This window comes from Pantherophis guttatus, chromosome 5, assembly GCF_059756535.1.
Source record: "Pantherophis guttatus breed Tessera chromosome 5, ASM5975653v1, whole genome shotgun sequence".
In the NCBI taxonomy this organism is placed as follows: domain Eukaryota; kingdom Metazoa; phylum Chordata; class Lepidosauria; order Squamata; family Colubridae; genus Pantherophis; species Pantherophis guttatus.
Window position 1 is genome coordinate 112957308 of NC_142067.1, and position 22625 is coordinate 112979932.

The window sequence follows — 22625 nt, forward strand, 5'->3', positions numbered from 1 at the left end:
TATCTTCAGCGTTCATATAGGCCAGATTACATTATTCAAATTGAGAAAACAACAGGAGTTCTTGACTTTCCTCCTACTAGCCAAAATCTTTAAAACGAGTGAATCCTACAGATAAGTAAGTCATATTTTGATATAAAAATAACTAAGATTGAATATATCACAAACTCTTTTATGAGCTCAACATTGTTTGAGGTGAACAAGAAAAATAAATGCATGAGAAGAGGAGGACACAGGAGGCAATTGAAGGGTTTCAAAATATTGAAAAGGATAATCCACAGCTTCTATGTGTAATCTGTTTTTTAGTGTCCTGGTATAGCAATAGCAATAGCACTTAGATTTATACACCACTTCACAATGCTTTACAGCCCTCTCTAAGCAGTTTAGAGTCAATATATTGCCCCCAACAATCTGGGTCCTCATTTTACCCACCTCGGAAGGATGGAAGGCTGAGTCAACCTTGAGCCTGGTGAGATTCGATCTGCCAAACTGCTTAGCAGTTCTGTGATTAGCAGAAGTAGCCTGCAGTACTGCACTGTAACCACTGCACCACTGTGGCTCAGTTATGGTATGTCTGCTATTGGGCTGGCATGTGTGTCAGCAAAAAGGGGAGAGGAGAAAGGGAGAGGAAACTCAATTCCAGCCTTGAAATGTAGGTGTAATTTTATGCAGACTGATGAATTAACTTAGCTAACTAGCCAGAATTGTTGTAGGACAGATGTAGATCCACATTCACATTGGTCCAGCCTTTTGTATACTGTAGGAGTTGGGGATCAAATCCCATCCTCTGAGTTGCTAGAACATGCTGGTGGTCTAACCTAAAATTGGAGAGAGACACAGAGAGAGAAGGAGACCAGAGAAAACAATGGGAGAAACTAGGAGACAAAATGAGGACAAAACTCAAGATACAAAGACTATTTTAGAAGTGAGTGACTGGAGAAAAAAGTTGGAAAGTAACATTGGTATGAACATGTGGACAGCTGTTGATTCCTGAGTCAGAGAGGGAGAAGAAAAGTCAATAGGTGGTTTCCCTGGAGGAAGTGAAATGAAGTCCCAAAGAGACAAAATCTTCCACTCAAGACCCATGGCACGATGAAGGGAGGTAGTTAATTGTGAACTCAAGATCAGAATCTTTGTTGAAGCTCCTAGTTTCAGGGAAGGACTAACAGAAGACTTCCGAAAGAGATTCATCCATTGATTGAGGAGACACAGAGGATGATTGGCAGAATGGATTAAAGAAAAAGATACAAGCAGTATGGAACACACTCATTTATATTTCCAGTACATTTTTTTCTTTTACTTTCTCTTGAGAATCCCACAAATAGAGGAGAGAGGAAGAATGAAATGGCAGGAAGTTAAACATTTAAGAATAAGGTGAGGTATGAATAGTCTCTGGAAGAGAGACCTAAGAAGAAACCCAACACCAGGTAGAAGACGGTATAACTTGATGTAACTATCTATTATAAACTGCTTTGCTGCATATAGTAAAGAGGAAGCATAAAAGCATCCACTGATCGGATTCCTCTATATCAATTGTTATGCTTGTAATTGTAACCATGGAAAGTGTGCAGAGAAGAAAAACCAAGAGGATAAAGGGTCTTGATCGTAGGGTGAACAGTTGAGGGAGTGATGTATGTCTAGCCTCTCAAAGAGAAGGATTAGAAGGGACATGATAACTATCTTTCAATACATGAGGGCAGGGGTGGGCTTCAGATCCTTTAGCAATGGGTTTGCTGCCCCATTGCTGGGTGGGCATGGCCATGGTAGGTGTGGCCTAGTCGGCTGCCTTCACCACAGCAGGGGGAGGCATTTTTCACCCTCTCCAAGCTCCGGAGGCTTTCCTCAAGCCTCTGGGAAAGCGAAAACAGCTCCCCTTGGGGTCTGGAGGCCCTCCGGAGGCCGTTAACAGGCCTGTTTCTGGACTTCCGGAACCTCCAATAGGCCCGTTTTTTGCCCTCCCAGACCCTACGTGTGGCTTCTGCACTTACCTGGAATGATGAATGGGCCACATAGAGACTCCTGGGAGGGGTGGGGTGGGCATGGCCAGCCAAGTGTGGCATTTAGGGGTTCACTGAACCCCGGTGATCCTTGGCTAGAGGATCACTCAAACCCTGCCAAACCCCCTGTATGAGGAGCTATCACAGAAAAGAGGGATTACCTTATTCTCTTAGGCACCAGAGTAGAAGTAATGGATAGAATTAAGGAGAAATTTTCTGACAGAGCAATTAATCAATGCTTGCCACCCATGTTTGTGGGTGCTCCATCACTGGAGGTTTTCAAAAAAAGATTGGACAACCATTTGACCAGGATGGTATAAGGTTCTTGCCAGTCTTGTGTCTTCTCTTTTCTTCTTTTTCTTTTCAGCTATACTGGCCATAATGAATGAAACATATACTGTACATGAATAGAATGCCACACCTCAGTAAGAAATAAAGACACAAATGAACCATTTTTTTAAAAAAAAAAAATCTGATGTCTTGCTGGCATTTGTTAAGCCTGACCAAACTCCAGCCATGATGTTTATGCTGGATGCAGAAAATCATTATTACAGAATTATACTAATCATCTATTGTCTATTTCATCCTCATAACTTAATTCCCATGACAAATTCTCAATCAGCATGATTGTATTCTCTCAAGTTTTATTTTAATTCTTAGCTCTGTCCATTGTGTTAGTTATTTTAATGGAAAAGCAACCCATATGTTCCTTAAATAAATGCACAAATGGATTGTATAACTAGGAAAGGGAGAAAAGGGAAGAAAATAGTTTCTGGAGTTGTACCACTGCTAAGGAACCAAACTGATGTTGTGGAGGCATATAGAATATAATTCTTTATTGGCCAAGTGTAATTGGACACACAAAAATTTTTCCTTTGGTGCATATGCTCTCAGTATACATAAAGAGGCAAGATACACTCATCAAGAATCACAAGGCACAACGCCCAGTGACAGTCTTATGGTACAATAAGTAATCGAATCATACTAGGAAATAATCAATATCAATGTATATCACAAGGATACAAGCAACAAAGTTACAGTCATGCAGTCACAAGTGGGAGGAGATGGGCGACAGTAAAGATGAGAAGACCAATAGCAATAGTAATGCAGCCTAATGTGAATAGTTTGAGAGTGTTGAGTCTGTTGTTTAGCAGAGTGATGGCGTTCGGGGAAAAAACTGTCTTTGTGTCTAGTTGTTCGGGTGTGCAGTGCTCTATAGCATTGTTTTGAGGATAGGAGTTGAAACAATTTATGTCCAGGATGCGAGGGGTCTGTAAATATTTTCACAGCCGTCTTTTTGACTCGTGCAGTATACAGGTCCTCAATGGAAGGCAGGTTGGTAGTAATTGTTTTTTCTGCAGTTCTAATTATCCACTGAAGTCTGTGTCTTTCTTGTTGGATTGCAGAACCAAACCAGACAGTTGTAGAGGTGCAGATGACAGACTCAATAGTTCCTCTATAGAACTGTATCAGCAGCTCCTTGGACAATTTGTACAAATATGTATCTATGATAACCATTGAAGACAAAAGTTTGTCTGAGTATGTGTACTTGTACATAAATATATATATATATATATATATATATATATATATATATATATATATATATATATATATATATATATATATATATATATATATATATATATATATATATATATATATATATATATATATATATATATATATATATATGTATATATATACACACACACACAAGTACTTATGTTTTGGAAATTTAAACTACCCTGTTTTCCCCAAAATAAGACATCCCCTGATAATAAACCCAATCGGGTTTTTGAGTTCAAGGCCAAGCACTTATTTCAGGGCTCAAAAAAATATAAGACAGGGTCTTATTTTTGGGAAAGCACGGTAGGATGAATAAATCAAAGTCTGAATGGACAAAAATATTCTTGTGTACAAGCCATTCCTCAGACTAAATGGATGCAGGAGGCAAAATTGGATAAAAATGAAGATTACATGGGATTCTAATTTAACTTTATGTGTGTTCTGCATTAGAAATTTCAAATTTCATAGCGCTTTAGAAAGCTAATGTTAGATTAAAGCCTAAAGACATGCATACAATGTTTGCAAACCTTTTGCTAACTTCCTCTTCTCTGCCTGCAATTATGAACACTTCTTTAAATACATAAATAAAATGGAAGCCTAAGGTTGGCATTTCCTTGTTATCTCACTAATCGTTTACCTGAAATAAGAAAAAAAATATATGACCATGGTAGAAAGGTTTGAGTTTTTCTGTTTCTTATGCTTGGATGATTACAAGCAATTCCAATTTTTCACAGAAAATGTGGTTGTCTTAAGATTGACAAACAAATGATCCTACATTTCTGGAGGGGATGGGAAAAAGACATATTTTTGAAGCCTTGCGACTCATCCCTTACATTACATTACAGTGTAATTTAAGTTCATTAATGAAATTAATACATTTTCGGGTTACAAAAAAAATCTGCTTGTTAAACTGCTTAGTTCATCTCTTATCCAGGAAGTTGCAAAGTCAGAATTGGAGGAGTAAATATATTTTTTCCATCTCCAATTTTCCAAATGTGACATTGGGTTCCTAGTCCACAGAAAATAATGGATAATTAGATTATCAATTATACTGTAGATATACATTAAAATATAGTATCTTACAATAGGTCTCATAATTGTGCCAATTATACCATCTTAGCAGGCATTCTCATTGAAAAGCTGACTGACCTGAATTTCCCTCCCCTCACTTGTGACTGGGTCAAAGATTTCCTGATGGACCATCCATAAACAGTAAGGGTTGGGTCCTTGACATCTTCCATCCTGAAGCTCAGAACAAGTTCCCCTCAGGGCTGCATGCTCAGCCCCTACCTGTACTTGCTGTATACACATGACTGCATATCCTCGAATCCATCCAACATTATAATAAAGTTTGCAGACGACACAATGGTGCTGGGCCTTATAACTGGAGGGGACGAATCAGCATACAGGGAAGAAGTCCAGAAGGTATCCACACGGTGTTCAAAAAACAATCAACATCTAAATAAAAGCAAGACAAAGGAGATGGTGCTGGATTTCTGGAAGCACAGAGAGGAACCTGCCCCACTGTATATCGAGGGGAGTTGTGTGTAGAGGGTTTCTTCTTTTAAATTCTTGGGAGTGCTCATTAGTCAAGATTTCACCTGGAAAAACAACATGTCCCTGATGGTTAGTAAGGCTCAACAGAGATTTCATTTCCTTAGAGTCCTGTGGAAAAATCAGGTGGAACAATGGCTGACTTCTATTGGTCCACGATAGAAAGTGTCCTCACATACTGCATTACAGTATGATATGCTGGTCTAACATCTGCAGACAGGAAGGTACTACAGAGAGTGATCAATTCGGCACAAGAAACCATTGGTTGCCCTCTAACACCACTGGATGACATCGCCAGGTCTCGCTGTTTCAGCAGAGTAAGGACAATACTTAGGGATGATTCACACCTTGGCCAGTGTCTCTTTTCACTTCTACCACCGGGCAGAAGACATTGAAGTATAGGCAGCCAGACAAAGAGGTTTAAAAACAGCTTTTACCCATGGACTGTCAGACTCTTAAACACAATCATAATCACTCCATGTACATATGGAAACATATGACTAGATTTCCCCCCCAATCCCCCCATGTATAAGGATGATTTTCTACACTATTCATGTTGTCTTGTAGTTTTTGTTATGGATTGCACCAGAGAGGCTAAACCAATTTTGTGTATACATAGGGGGAGAGCCTTCTCTGTGGGGGCACCTACGATCTGGAACGAGCTCCCCCCGGAGATACAGAGGATCCCGGATCTGCGCACCTTCTGTCGCGCGCTTAAAACGTTTTTATTTCATCAAGCTGGCCTGGCCTAAATCTTCTCCCTTTTAAAATTTTTAAATTTAAATTTTAAATACTAATTTTAATTTGTTTAATCATGAGATATTTTAAAATTTAGCCAAATTGTTTAATCTGTTTTAATCTATTTTAAATTTTGTATTTCTGTGTTTTATTTTTTGGCTGTTCACCGCCCTGAGTCCTTCGGGAGAAGGGCGGTATAGAAATTTAATAAAATAAATAAATAAATGATGTACAATGACAATAAATTATTATTATTATTATTATTATTATTATTATTATTATTATTATTATTATTATTATTATTATTATTATTATTATTATTATTATTATTATTATTATTATTATTATTATTTACTGTGTCTGGAAAATAATCAACATCCATAATCAATAAGAACTCTTCAGTTGTCTTTTGTAATTGTTTATTTTTGTTGTATTCCATTTTGATGCTATGACTATTAAGAGGTCTTTAAGTCACTCAGAAGCAGTTCAGCCTAGAGGGTCATAGAAGTCTATGATCAATAAGTAGGTAGCTGGGGAGATAAGGTTAAAAACAAAAATGAAAAAACGACATCGGTATTTATAACTGTAATCAATCCCTTCTGTTCATCCAGAACCCAGATAATTCTTTTCTTTCAAAATATATGATTTATACTTCTGAAAAATATTACATGGATATTCAGTAATATCTGCATGATGGATTTCGTTTGGTCTCTAGCAACTCTCAAAAATTGTACTTACTTAATATATCGACTGTCATAAGACAATGTACTACCCAGGACTTCTATTTTTTGTATACATCCAATCTCTCTCTCCCTCTCTCCCTCCCTCTCCCCCCTCCCTCTCTCCCTCTCCTCCTCCCTCTCTCCCTCTCTCCCCTCTCTCTCCCTTCCTCTCCTCCTTTCCCCCTCTCCCCCCCTCTCTCTGTGTGAATAATTTTAATTAAACTTCTGGCTTATGTGAAACTTACCATGCGCATTAAGAAGCAAAATAGCTGAAGTTCAAAAAGAAATCAATAGCATAGTTTGCTTGAGCATATATCTTTCCAGGCAACCAAAGGATGGAAACAAGAATTGCTGGATCAGCAATGCAATTCTATATGTAAGTCTACTAAAAAAAAAAAGAGAGAGAGAGAAGCCTGATTAGGTTCACTGGGATTTATGCAAGATAAACGAGTATAGGATTACAAATCCACTATGTAATTTTTAAATGACTATTTAGAAGCATGTCACACTGAGCTTACAGTTCCCAGTGCAGGATTATAGTTTTAACTGGTATTAATCAACAAACTTGATGATATTCTTTTCTTTTTTAATCATGTTCTTTCTGTGGTCCTTTAAAAAAAAAAAAACACTTCCATTTTCTGTGTAGCATACAGCATTTTGGTTTTCTTTTGCAAGAGTTTATGCTTGATTATAAATAATGCTAATGCCCAAATATTTTTTTTGCAACATATTGTAAAACCGTTCTTTTCACTGGCTCACGTGTTAGCAGTGCACAACATGTGGAGGCACTGATTTGCAAAAGTAAATAATCAAAAGGCTATAATAATATGCTTCTCCACTCACAAGCATAGGCAGCGGAATAAATGAAATGAGGGTCTGATCCAGCTCCCCAAACATGACAAACTCTCTATAGTTAAATCAATGATTCCTTTATTAAGAGCACCAGCAGACCTGGCAAAAAGTATCTCTCTCACAGCAGGGTAACAAATTTGTCTGGCAGGGCAGTGAATAATTGTTTGTCACATCTATTCATCTCCGTCCCCTGCCTTTTATCCCCAGAGCTAGGGTGGACTTCACTAGCAGCTGTGGCTCTTCCATCCCAAGGATTGGCCCATAGATTTCCACTGCTCTCCTCTCCTCTGCTTTCTGTGCATCAGCTATTCCTCCTCATCAACCACTTCCAGACCTGGGGGATGTTGACTCTCCATCTGAGGGCTGACAGATGGCCCAGGCTCCCCCTCCCTCCCTCCCCACCTGTCTCTGACAGCTCCATTCCCTCTTCCCCCTCAGAGCTCTCAGGTTGCCTTGATGCTGACTCTGACTCCCACACCTCCTCCTCATCTGATTTCGCTGCTGAAGGAGCCTGCGGCCAACAGGCCACAACAAATGAGAGTTGATTATCATGAAACTGTGTATATATGTATGTTGTTGTTTTAACCATTCAGTCATGTCTGACTCTTGGTGACTTTATAGGCAAATGTTGTCAACCACAGCTTCTTTCAGTTGTTGGATGTTCAACTTTTGCATCAGTTTTGGTAGTATCAAGTCAGTGTGTTCTTTGCTTGCCCCTTCTTCTTGTTCCACTAACCATTCCTAGCATCACTGATTCTCCAATGAATATGCACACCTGACATGGCCAAAGGAATTCAGACAGAGTCTTGTGATTTTGGCTTCTAATGATGTGTCTGTTGCTATGGATGTAGAACTGCTTAATTATGCCACAAAGAAAGCAGACTTGGAATAAATTATATTATTGGTCCAGGATTATCAACTCCAATTGCCAATGGCTCTCTGAGGTATTTAAGAAAGAGAGAAGGGGGGAAGGGGGAGAGAGGGGATAGGGGGGAGAGAGAGGGGATAGGGGCAGAGAGGGTGGAGGGAACAGGAGGGAGGGAGGGAGGGAGGGAGAGAGGGAGGGAGGGAGAGAGAGAGAGAGAGAGAGAGAGAGAGAGAGAGAGAGAGAGAACTCAATTCAAGTTTTTTCACATTGAAATTGACTCTTTAAAAACATATTTTTAGTAACACAGAAGGCTAGAGAAAGGACAGTAAATTGATATACCAATAATAAAAGAAATTCATCAAGCAACTGAACATTTCAAGAAGTCAAAGTACATGCTTAGACTGTAGCAAAATTCCTTTTTCTAAATTGGTATAGAGATCACCGCAGAACATGAGATTAATCTCAAAGGCTGGCTACATTTAGGTGTCTCAGAGTCCCATTTTCTTAATGTTACATTTAAATCTAATGTAGCCCAAAGAGAGAAAAAGGCTAACTTGGGAGCTTTTGAAAAGCATACGGAAAATGCCTGTTGCAAATGAAAAGTGACTACATAAAGTGACTCATTAAATCTTTTCAGTAGAGGCATCCCATGAGGCAAAATTGGATGTTCCTGATGATCAAATTTCGCAGATATAAAGCTCAGTCAAGATGTACTACTTAGTGCTTTAGAGAATAGTATTATTTCATACATTCCATTTCAGAGAATTGCATCGTATTTTTGTCTTCTTTGACAAAGCCCAAGGCTACGAATATACATAATCAACGATGCAGACCTAGATTAGATCTCATTTAACTGATTCTCTCTGTGGGCTTTTTCAACAGCAACCCCATATTAGTTCAACATGTTGTGTACTTTTCTACCATCATATTCCCTTACTCATAAAGCTGCCATTACTTGCATTATACCTTTTGGTGAGTGTGACTTCTGCAAATATACCAGCATCCACACTTCTGTGTGAACGTGTGCAAAATGTGTGGGACGTTTAAAAGGTTTCATCACACTTTCTTTTTCAACAATGGCCAATGAGATGGTTCTGGGATGCTTAAAAGCTTCATTTGATATAAGGAACATTATATTTTTCAACCTGAAGATTTCATTTCAATCTCTCTTTGGATACGATTTTATTTAATCAATTCATAAGTTATGTTAATCACCAGAGCAACTCTAGATGTGTACAATATAATGAACACAACTCAAAGTGCAAGAATAACAGTCATTAAAAACAAACAGAATTAAGAATACACATTAGGAAAAGATGTAGTAATTGTTTAATCAGTTTCAGAATTGAAATCATAAGTCATTCTACTCCAGGGACTACTTAAAAAATCCAACCCTTCTATGTTATAGGTAGTGGCCAAAATTGTGGAAACCTTTTGGTGAAAGTGTATTTTCTAAAACTAGCTAATAACACCACAATTTTTGGGAGTAGTACCAGGGGTGAAATCCAGCAGGTTCTGACAGGTTCTGTAGAACTGGTAGTGGAAATTTTGAGCAGTTCAGAGAACCAGTAGTGGAAATTTTGAGTACTTTGGAGAACTGGCAAATGCCACCTCTGGCTGGCCCAGAGTGGGGTGGGAATGGAGATTTTGCAATATCCTTCCCCCAGGAGTGGGGAGGGAATGGGGATTTTGCAGTATCCTTCTCCTGCCACGCCCACCAAGCCACACCCACCAAGCCATGCCCACAGAACCGGTAATAAAAAAAATTGGATTTCACTACTGAGTAGTACCATAAAATTATATATGAATGGAAAGATAATTTAATCAAGAATCTAATGCAATAACTTTTATGAAGGATTTGCTATTAGAATAGCAGTTACAGTATAAAGAAGACATACAAAAATTATCACCATAGAAAAAACAAGATATACGAAAATTATCACCATGTCAGTTAATATTTACTGTAGTTGGGTAACCTTTAGCATGAATTATGGAGTGAACCAAGTCGTTTAGTTCTGCAGCTGTTATAATGTGAAACCAAGATTGAATGATAGCTTCTATTAACTGGGTTTTATTGCTGGGTCGCTTCTGACTAACAAATTTCTATAATTGGCTCCATAGATTTTCAATTGGGTTAAGGTCTGGGCTATTCCCAGGCCATTCCAGCAGTGGAATATGATTATCTTGAAACTAAAAAAAAAAAAAAAAGTGGTGTTATTAGCCATCAAACCTCAAAAATACACTTTTCCCAAAAGGTTTCCACAAGTTTTGCCACTACTGTACATACAGCAAGGTTGGGGCCTCATGGAGTTAATAGAAAATGCTGTTGGATTTGTGATTAATATTTATATGTCTGTTATGATTATTATTATGATTAATGTTGTATTTCTACTTAAAACTGACTATGCCCAGACAATATGCTGTTCAGACAGATATGGGATTTTTTATGTGTAGTTTAAAAAAGTTAAAAAAGAAAAGAAAACATTGCTGGAGACATTGAAGTGCAAGCCATCCATCCATCCATCCATCCATCCATCCATCCATCCATCCTTAAGGAGTTGTCTACTAGGACTCCTAGGTCAATCAAAGTAGGAAAGGTAATAAATCTGGTGGGTATCACAGTAATTTTATCTGTCAAGAAAGCTGGCAACTAGTGCTAGATTTCTGCATAATTGCTACTGGTTCTCAGAGCTTCCAGCTATGAATGGACCCATCAGTACTGGTGGTGAACTCTGATTAAGTTATTAAAGTATCCAGCTTGTAAATTTTAGTCAGTATATTGCATATATTATCCAGCAGATGTTACAGGTATACAATATTCACAGTGCAATATCTAAAAGACTTGAAAACAACCATTATAAAACCATTGTATTCTAGTCAAATACTTTCCCTGCTACTTTCACATTTCAGGTACTCTTGCAAGGTGTCAGGACCAAAACTTAACTACTTACCTATTTATACCCAAACATCTCGGGCAGCTTTTGAAGCTAGAAATAAAGATTCTGTTTAATTTAAATGGAAATTTTCAGAAAGCATACACATTTGTGCTTAAAGAGGTTGAAAGAGGGGAATATTAATAAAATTGTCAATATAGATTGATAATAGATACATATGAAGAACAGTTGCAGGAACTGGGCATGGCTGGTCTAGTGAAGAGAAGGACCAGGGGAGACATGATAGCAGTGTTCCAATATTTGAGGGGCTGCCACAGAGAGGAGGGGGTCAAGCTATTTTCCAAAGCACCTGAAGGCCAGACAAGGAATAATGGATGGAAACTAAACAAAGAGAGATTCAACCTGGAAATAAGGAGAAACTTTCTGACTGAGAGAACAATCAACCAATGGAACAGTTTGCCTTCGGAAGTTGTGGGAGCTTCATCACTTTAGACTTTCAAGAAGAGATTGGACTGCCATTTGTCAGAAATGGTGTAGAGTCCCCAGCTTGGGCAGGGGGTTGGACTAGATGACCTACAAGGACCCTTCCAACTCTATTAATCTATAAGAGAGAAAGAGAGAGAGGGAGATGAAGGGAGGGAGAGATGGGGGAGGGAGGGAGAGATGATTAAAGCCCTGTGATACCATTGAAACTCTGGTAGATTAAAGCTGCCCTCATCAATCTTAGTTTAGCTAAAGAGGGCTTATCTATTTAAAATACATACTGGGATTCTTTTTCTAAAACAATGCACACTTAGCACAATAGCAATATCTAAACATAGATTTTGAATCCTTAAATATTTTAATCTATGATTTAGAAACCCCAGTGAGGTGCTAGGCTCTGGACTGCAGCCAATCTTATGTTTACTTATTGAGATTATATCATTTAAGATGTCACATCTGATTGGATTTAACCGGTGTTAAATATCTGCTAAAATTTAACTTTTTAATAGCACAGATGATGTTGAAATGATTGAAGATTTTGTAGTCTGTTCAACGAAAGGACTAATTGCTCAAAAAACTTTAACTGAAAAAAAAGAAAGAAAGTATTACAAAACAATTGGTGTTAAACTGATCAAACTACAAGAGCAGCAGGACAAATCACAACCTGATCTGGCATTATCACTGACATTTCAGTAACATTATAGCAATGATTAGAAATGCAAATAAGTGAAAGTGTTTCCAGCAAACATTTGACTTGATGGCCTAAAATGGTAGCCTGTTAATTCTCCCCTTCCTCTATACTGATTCATGATTCATATGAAAAAAGCCTCAATAAAATGATTTGTCAATCCTTTCCTGAACCAATCAAGTGGGAGGGAAAAGTGCACCATCTCACAAGGAATCGATTTCCCCCCTAACATACACCTTCAATCTGCCTTATTCTAAAGTAAATCAAAATCCAAAAAATAAATGAATAAATAAATAAATTCCAAAAGACAAAACGAATCAGAACACAAAATACAAGCTGAGTGGACGTGACCTTGTAGATGACCATCACTCTGTCAAGGACTTTGGAGTACTTATATCAAATGATCTAAGTGCCAAAACCCACTGTAACAACATCGCCAAAAAGGCATTAAGAGTTGTAAACCTAATCTTGCATAGCTTCTTCTCCGGTAATATCACACTACTAACCAGAGCATACAAAACATTTGCTAGACCAATTCTCGAATACAGCTCATCTGTCTGGAACCCACACTGCTCATCGGACATTAATACAATCGAATGTGTCCAGAAATATTTCACAAGAAGAATCCTCCACTGCTCTGCTCGCAACAAAATACCTTATGCCACCAGACTGGAAATTCTGGGCCTAGAAAACTTAGAACTACGCCATCTTCGGTATGACCTAAGTGTAGCTCATAAAATTATCTGCCACAATATCCTGCCTGTCAATGACTACTTCAGCTTCAACCACAACAATACACAAGCACACAATCGATACAAACTTAAAGTGAACCCTCCAAACTCAATTGCAGAAAATATGACTTCAGCAACAGAGTGGTCAATGCCTGAAATACACTACCTGAATCTGTGGTTTCATCCCAAACCCCCCATAACTTTAACCTTAGGTTGTCTACTGTTGACTTCACCCCATTCCAGGGGTGGGCTCTACTTACCTTTACTACCGGTTCGAATCGTGCTGCGTGTGTGCGCTTGCTTTGCTCGTATGTGCACAAGCTCTTCTGCACATGTGCAGAAGCTTCTGCACATGCGCAGATCAACTTTGATGATGTCCGGGTCAGTAGGCAGAGCCTCCCACCAGTTTTACTACCGGTTCTTATGAACCGGTCCAAACAGGGGGCAACCCACCACTGCCCCATTCCTAAGAGGTCTGTAAGGGGCGTACCTACCATCCCTGTCCTAATGTTTCCTTTATTTGTATCTATTTTATGTATTCAATTCATGCTTCTACTTATATATATTACCTAATATGTCCTTGGCAAATAAATAAAATAAATAAAAATAAAATAATTAAAATATTTCATATTCTGACTTCAATGGTGCATGTGTGTTTGTCACATCCCATCATGTGGTTTACTATATTTACCCTCAGACTTGTCTTTTCAAGGATAAATACCTTGAACCCTAACTGTTTATTTATTTATTTTATTTATTAGTTCGATTTATATGCCGCCCTTCTCTGGAGACTCAGGGTGGCTTACAATGCGTTAAGCAATAGCCTTCATACTTTTGTATATACCTGCTTAGTAGGGCTTTTGGGGGGCCCTAACCATTCACTACTCCTTGAACAGAACTGAATTTCCCTTCTCTAAACATGCTCTAATAAGCCTGAATTACCTAAACTATATATCACTCGCTCTATTGAAGAACTAAGAAGTGAATATTTCATACGATTACCAAGTTTCAATTCATGCATTAGTTCTCTTACAATGTGAAATCAGTATTTAAACAATGACAACAGAAAGATTCTAATCTAATGTGAACATAACACATTTTGACCCAATATCTATTAATATATAACTTTCTTTTTAAAAAAGATATGATTGAATTTATATGGCTGCTCCAGGGGTGAAATCCAGCAGGTTCTGACAGGTTCTGGAGAACCAGTAGTGGAAATTTTGAGTTGTTCACAGAACTGGCAAATACCATCTCTGGCTGGTCCCAGAGTGGGGTGGGAGTGGAGATTTTGCAATATCCTCCCCCCAGGAGTGGGGAGGGAATGGGGATTTTGCAGTATCCTTCCCCTGGAGTGGGGTGGGAATGGAGATTTTGCAGTATCCTTCCCCTGCCACGCCCACCAAGCCACACCATGCCCACTAAGCCACGCCCACAGAACCGCTAGTAAAAAAATTTGAATTTGACCCCTGGGCTGCCCACCTTCTTTGCACATTACCTTGTGCAATATACATTTTTAAAATACAACTAAAAATCACAATCTTTCAACCATTAAAACCAATTAGAAAGTGTTTAAACTACAGTTAAAGAACTATAATAAGAAAAAGACAATATGTATTATAAGCCATAGGTGCACTAGCATTGATGACGATACCTAGTTTGGGTAATTAAATGTCTACAAGAAAACAACCAAGTTCAGAAAGCATCAAGGATCCCTCAGGTGCTCTTATCCTAGAAGCTGAGATCAAGAAGAGAGAAAGAAAAAAAATAAGTCATGTCCTTACAAAATTTATTTTATAATCATATATTTAAGCAGTTAGTTGTTATTCATTTAATACTGAACAATATAGCATGCATTTTACATTTTATTCCTCTTAGAACAATTTAGAACAGTATAATTTACAGTGTAATTTCTTCCAGAAATAAAGTAAACAATAAGGGTAATTTTACATGATTGTGCAGATAAAATGTGTGGGAGAATAAAGAATACATCAGAGACACATTTGTCACAGTTATTCTTATTAAGTGTTTATAAAAACAAAATTAGATTATAACCTGATACTGTGAAGTTAAATGGACTCTGTAGATAATATGCATTTTTAATATGGAAACGTTGCGGTAGCACAATATAATGAGAGAGCCTATTGTTTAAGCAGAGAATCAGAAAGAAGAGACATATTTCTGGATGTGCCTAAAGGAATGAATATAAACATTGCTAATCCAACTCTTAAAATCACACTTCAGGCAAGAGCAAAGAATAGATTACTTGGCTTTGTAAAGATACAACATTGGAAGGTATCAGAACAGTTAATGTGGAGTCAAGTTGTGATGTGTAAAATCTGATTTGGATGAAAATTCAAATCATAATTTTCCTATTTGGAGCATTAAAGTACATGATAAAGAAAGAAATGGATTAAAATTAAGAGTACAAGGCTAAGAAAAATGGCAACATGGACAAATGTGTCCATAAGTGACAAAACATATTTTTGTGACATCATGACAAATTACAGACTTGCATTTGATGTTGTAATGTAAGTAAAAAGCTCTAACTTTGCGCTGTGATACTATGTTTCAGTATTATTATGGTTAGGCAAGGATGTCTAACAAGTTGACCGGGTTGTAGTAAATTATGTTACATTGCTAGGTTATCTGTTTTATTGTCAGGATTGACTGGCCCATCTAGGTTGCAATTTGGATCTCTTATCAAAGCAAAACATGGGCTCCTGATCAATTGCCATTGTTAAATTATTTAATCATAGGTTGTTCTTCATAGTATTGGAAGTAGTACTATTAAGATGTCGCTATCAAGTAGTTGGGACAACTATAAAAAGATCTTTTCCCTCCATGCTTTCCTGTGCACTGTTCCAATATCTCAGGGGTTGCCACAAAGAAGAGGGAGTCAAATTATTTCCCAAAGCACCTGAGTGTAGAACAAGAAGCAACAGGTGGAAACGAATCAAGGAGAGAAGCAACTTAGAACTAAGGAGAAATTTCCTGACAATTAGAACAATTAATCAGTGGAACAACTTGCTTCCAGAAGTTGTGAATGCTCCAACACTGGAAAGTTTTAAGAAGACGTTGGATAACCATTTGTCTGAAGTGGTGTAGGGTTTCCTGCCTAAGCAGGGGGTTGGACTAGAAGACCTTCAAGGTCCCTTCCAATTCTGTTATTCTATTCTATTCTATTCTATTCTATTCTGTTCTGTTCTGTTCTGTTCTGTTCTGTTCTGTTCTGTTCTGCTCTGCTCTGCTCTGCTCTGTTCTGCTCTGCTCTACTCTACTCTACTCTACTCTACTCTACTCTACTCTACTCTATTCTATTCTATTCTATTCTATTCTATTCTATTCTATTCTATTCTATTCTATTCTATTCTATTCTATTCTATGCATTCTCAACAGATACACCAAGTAGAGATAAGTGGCTTTATTACAGAAACTTAGAAAGTCACATGTAAGTTCTACAAAGCTGCACACGGGATGATTTCCATATGACAGTACAATAACCCTTTGCCTCTTCTACTTGCTATCATTGAATAAAAAGACATATGGAATTTTTTTGTTTTGTTTTGTGTTTTGAAGGTTTCTCTCATCTCAGCAGTTGTTGCTAGTGTGTGAATCAAGGGGTTGGCTTCACCACCTTCAATAGTTCAATACATCATCTTTAATACAAAGGAACAGAAAAGAGAGTTGGATGTAAGAAGCAACGTAATATTGCTATGTATAATAAGCAAGACCTAATATGACTCCAAAACAAAATGTCATGTATTCTTCTGGAATTTAGTATTACAATAGTTAAGCCACAGTGTGGCAATGTTTTTCATCACATAACTTTTGCAAAACCAATGACAAATGTAGATACTGAATACAATAATGGTTCCCTAGTTACAACTGTATGATTGAAGTAACTAGAAACTATGGTAGTTGATTACAAGTACTGTAACTGAAATGATTGATGTCTGTAATAAATGTATTTATTACTTTTTAAATTCTTAAAAATAAAATATCTGTTGTTTTTTTCTGGGACAAATCAGCACAGCAACTGGAAATTGTTACTAAGAAGTAGTTGTGTTTGGTCTTGGTTTATATCATTTTCATTTCATATGTTTTGGAAGAAAATCTATATTTCCCAGGAAAGTTCACACTGTTGATGCTAACCATGAGATTTATCTGTTTATACAAAATACAGATGAGTGAAATTATGTATGTCATTTTTACTGCTTATGCTCAGGGCCACAAGATGTATTTTACTTTTTAAGTTGTTTTAACTATCCTATAAACAATTGTACACACTGCAGCTTGTGGCAATGCTGTTCATCCATACACATGAACAAGGGTGATAGCAGAATAGTTCTCATATTTTATTTAAAATCATCTGCTCTGCAGCCCCCTTAAAAATGCCAGGACCTATCAAAGTGTAATGGTGGAAAAACAAAACATGTTTATTCCAAGATAATTATCCCAAGATAATTTAATTCCAACATATTTAAAACATTATTTTTTAAAAATGTAAGACAAAACAACTTCTCATGCTATTTAAGTTGATTTTTTTAAAAAATCATGGATTGTATTGTTCTTTTTATTTCCGAGGTTATTGATTCAGCTTTGCTAGCTTGCAAGGACCTTTAGAGGAAATAGAGGAAAAATAGATAAAATGAAGTAGCATCTCCGTTCATTTTTATGGTACTACAGACCATAGAATACTGATCTGTACTACAGACTCTATCTATCTATCTATCTATCTATCTATCTATCTATCTATCTATCTATCTATCTATCTATCTATCTAGACCCAATGCTAGATTGAGAGACTGACTTAATCCTATCCTTTGCCCTATTGAGAGGAAGTGATAATACACTTACATTGATAGTTGAGCAGTTGAAACATGGTCAGCGTAGCACATAAACCAATTAAAGTCCTCTGAAACATCCCAAGTAAATCAAAAGACCCAGTAGCCCCAGGGGAAAAAGAACAATATTTCTTTACAACATGTAGGGTAAAGTTTGCTACAGCCACTATGTAGGCAGAGGATTAGAAGAAAATATCCATGAACACTAAATAGCAGTCAGAAGACATGATGAAAACTCTTTAATTTCACAAAATATGGAGAGATTTAGCCATAGTTTCAAGTGGGAAACTGTGACATCCTGAACTAAGCCAAATCCAAAAATGATAGAGAATTTCTAGAAGCTTGGCATTCTGACAAATTGTCCATCAAAAGACACATAGACATAAACTACATCTACATGCTGTGTAAAAGAGAGAAAAGACTAAAAAACTGAAACACCTATTCACCAGCAATGGATATCCAGATGAGCATAAATTATCTCCAAGATAACATTGGACCTACAATCAAGAAGTAAACAAGACCCCATTCAAGGAACTGCCAAACAAGTCAACAGTAAACATCAAATCAAAGAACCTCCAAGACAGCTCCGACCACCTTTTACAAGGCAAACTATTAGAATATAAAGTGAGAGCAAGCTCCATTCCTTACTAGCACTCATCAGTTATGTTGCCTAGTTTGGGTAATGAAAATAACCAAGAAAATAACCAAGCTTGCAGAATACTAAGGACCCCTCATTTCAATCCTGAGCTACAAATATTCTCCTTTATTGGTGAAACATCTTTATTGGACATAGTTGTGAGATTTTTTTAAAAAAATATTATTATTGGAACCACTTCCTCATTTATGAGGAGGTGGTCCCTGTCAACCAGTTACTGATTTAATTACTGATTTTCAATATTCAGAAATTAGAATGCATAGTTGGTGCAAGGAAGGACATCTGGCCTTTAAACTTTAAATTTTAAATTGAGGATCTGTATATTGCACGAATCAAAAAGAGGGCTGTGAAAATATCTACAGACCCCTCACATCCTGGACATAAATTGTTTCAACTTCTACCCTCAAAATGACTCTATAGAGCACTGCACACCAGAACAACTAGACACAAGAACAGTTTTTTCCTGAACACCATCACTCTGATAAACAAATAATTCCCTCAACACTGACAAACTATTTACTAAATCTGCATTACTATTAATCTTCTCATCATTTCTATCACCCATCTCCTCCCACTTATGACTGTATGACTATAACCTTGTTGCTGGTATCCTTAAGATTTATATTGACTCTTTCCTAATGTGATTTGTTTGCTTATTTGTTCCCTATGACTATCATTAAGTGTTGGAAGTGTTGTACGTTATGATTCTTAATGAATGCATCTTTTCTTTTATGTACATTGAGAGCGTATGCACCAAGACAAATTCCTTGTGTGTCCAATCACACTTGGCCAATAAAGAATTCTATTCTATTCTATTCTATTCTATTCTATTCTATTCTATTCTATTCTATTCTATTCTATTCTATTCTATTCTATTCTATATGCTCAACTCCATCCAGTCGCCCCAATTCTACCCCGAATTAAGAGATTACAGGGTTGTGAGAAAAAAAAAGAGAGAGTGTGTGCATAGTCCAGGTTCTTTGCTCTTGAATCTCAATATTCAGCTTCATATGCTTCAGTAGGTTAGATCCCAACCTAATTCAATTCTTCAAAAGTGCAGAAGATGCCTTCCAGGTTAAACGTTTCCAAGGATAACATGAAAAGAATATGAAATAGTGTTAAACATAATAGAACAATAAGAAAGTAGTACAGTATAATTGAAATAAAATAGCACCGTAAAACCAATTATCTCATTAGGATCTTAACTCAGTTGTAAGCCAACATTACAGCTGAATCAGCCATGCGGCTTTTAGGATATCAGCTGGACTGTCGTTTAGAACTCTGGAGTCTTTTGCTAGCAAATCTAATCTTAGTATTGTTGTTTTGCTATTGTTACAGGTCCTGACATTGCTAATGCTTAGTGCAATTCAAGGTGTCACAGAATAATGAAGGGGAGAACAGCATTTTATCTATTGGTGTGGCAAACCTGGGATTTGTAGGGATCAATACTTTGTGCACAGCTTTTTAAATTCATATTACAATAGCATCGCTAATAGCCTTTCTGCTTCTTGAATGCTAATATGAGAGGAGGGGAATGAATAAAGACGAGAATGCCTTGAACAAAGGTTTAATGAACCTTAATTTATTACTGTTCTCCATCTGTCTCTTAGGTTGTTTTCTTCACTGCCCTTAAGAAATAAACAAAAACTAAGATCTTCCCAATTGAGTCATTTATTTGTACTAGCTTACAATTTAGATTTGGGAATTTTCCATTTCCTTTCAACACAATTATGTTCCTGTTTATAAACAATCTGATTGCAGTCTTGGAAAAATAATCAATAATAAAAGTAGATCTAATTTGGTAGTTTGCTATGCTGTAGATTAATTAAACACATCTGCCGATAATGAAAACTGAAAGAAACAGACAAACTTGAATAGCGTGTATGAAATAAATCTCTGAAGTTTTCCTTGAATCTATATTGCTTAAAAAGATTACTTTATAGAATTTTGGAAACCTTATGCTAATTTTTATTTGTCAGCATCCAAATATGTAGCATGAGAGGATAATTCAAAATGCATGCTTTGTCTATTCACCATTTCACCATTCTGCTTCAACACTTCATCGTAAGGCAGAGGTTCCCAATAGGGGTGCTCACACCCCCTGGGGGTACAAGATGATATTCCAGGGGGTGCAAAAACTTGGGTTTACAAGTTTCAAAATTATAGTGTATATGCATAATTATTTACTTTTGTAAGGGGTGAGAAAATATATCAGAAACGTTCTAGGGATGTGGGGTATAGAAAAAGTTAGGCACCTCTGTTCTAAGGCAAGGAAAACTTGCTACTAGATAATTGACTACATTTATAGGATTATATTTTCTTCCCAAAATATGAAAGAGCAAGTCTCAGAATCATTTGCAATATAATTACTGATTTGTATTATTTCTGCTAATAACAACACTGTTTTCCTTGACTCTATCTGATTATTATACATCTTCCAGCTGTCAGCGTTCCAGAAAAAACCCCCAACTCCAAGTAAAAACTCTGAAGCAAGCAGTTTTCAAAGTTCTATTTACTAGAATAGGTAAACTGGCACATCTGGGAAACCCCAAATCTGAGAGGTACAGGTTTTTCCTCAGTAAATCAAAATCCCCAGAACCATCCCCTCACTCCTCAGTCGATCACATGCTCCAATCAACAGCCATCCCATCTCGAGACATCACTCCGACCACTCCTTCTCCAGATGCAGGATCGACCTGACCTTGACCGACAGGAAGAATGCTATTATGTCTAAAGACAGCCCTAAATTGTCTACTAAATCCCCCCCTCCTACTTTCCCGCACATGAGAAGGTGGCAGCATGGAAGCTTCTGGCTTAATATGGCTTCCAAAGCTGACACCGGCTGTCAGGACAAGGTAAATCTGAACAATCATATAATGTGTGCAAAGTTTCTTGAATGCCCTTCTTCTGTGTTGTTTCTGGAGAGAAGGAAAGCACAAGAGCATTTCAAAAGTAGTTATTGCTCCAATCTCTTTCTATTGTTCAAACATCTCCATCTCATCTAGTGAGGACAAAGGAAGCATCATAAATCAATAGAGGAGGAGACACCAGTAAAGCATTGCTAAGGAATCCTATCTCTCCTATCTAAATCATTTGATACAAAAGCAGCTAGGAAAAGTGTTTTCAGCATGAAATTCATAGTATAAAAAGTGTTCATTGTGGAATCACCAGCCTATGGATCTATAGCTATTTGGCTAAAAGTATCTTATCTGAAATGGGTGAATAGGCTGTCTTGATCCTTGTGAAAATACTTGCATGAATTCACCTCACTCTGATGATCTTGGAAGGACGGCAAGGTGAACATTTTATAACCCATGATATTAACATGCCTTCCAAATATTTCCTTCTGCAAAGCTGCTCTGACTTATATCAGATACTACAAATTAATATCTGATTTGAGAGTCAATTTGGCCTAGTGGTTAAGGTACAAGGCTAGAAACCAAGAAAGTTTGAGTTCTACTTGCACCTTAGGCATGAAAACCAGAGTGGTGATGTGGGCCAGTCACTCCCTCTCAGTCCAACTCGCCTCACAGGGCTGCTGTCATGGGGAAAATAGGCAGTGGAAAGATTAATAGATATGTCTGCCACCTTGAGTTGTTTATAAAAAGAATAAAGGTGGGATAATACATAAATCAGTCACATTAACGTTTAGCTTTATAATCATGATGGCTGAATTTAATCTAGAATCATCTAGAATTCATCTTGTAGGCCACCTTTGTAACTCAACTTTGTTGGAAGATAAATTCTAAAAGCTGGAAAATAATCTAGTTGATAGCAACAAATCATAATAATAACAATAAGGAGCTCTGGGACTTTAGACTCCAGACAGACAGGCATCTGCTGCACAACACCCTAGACTTAATTTATTGGTTCAATTTATTGGTTCGATTTATATGCCGCCCTTTTCTGGAGACTCAGAGCGGCTTACAATGTGTTAAGCAATAGCCTTCATACTTTTGTATATACCTGCTTAGTAGGGCTAATAATTGTTGATAAGAAAAAAAAAAAAAGGTCTGGGTAGTGGATGTGG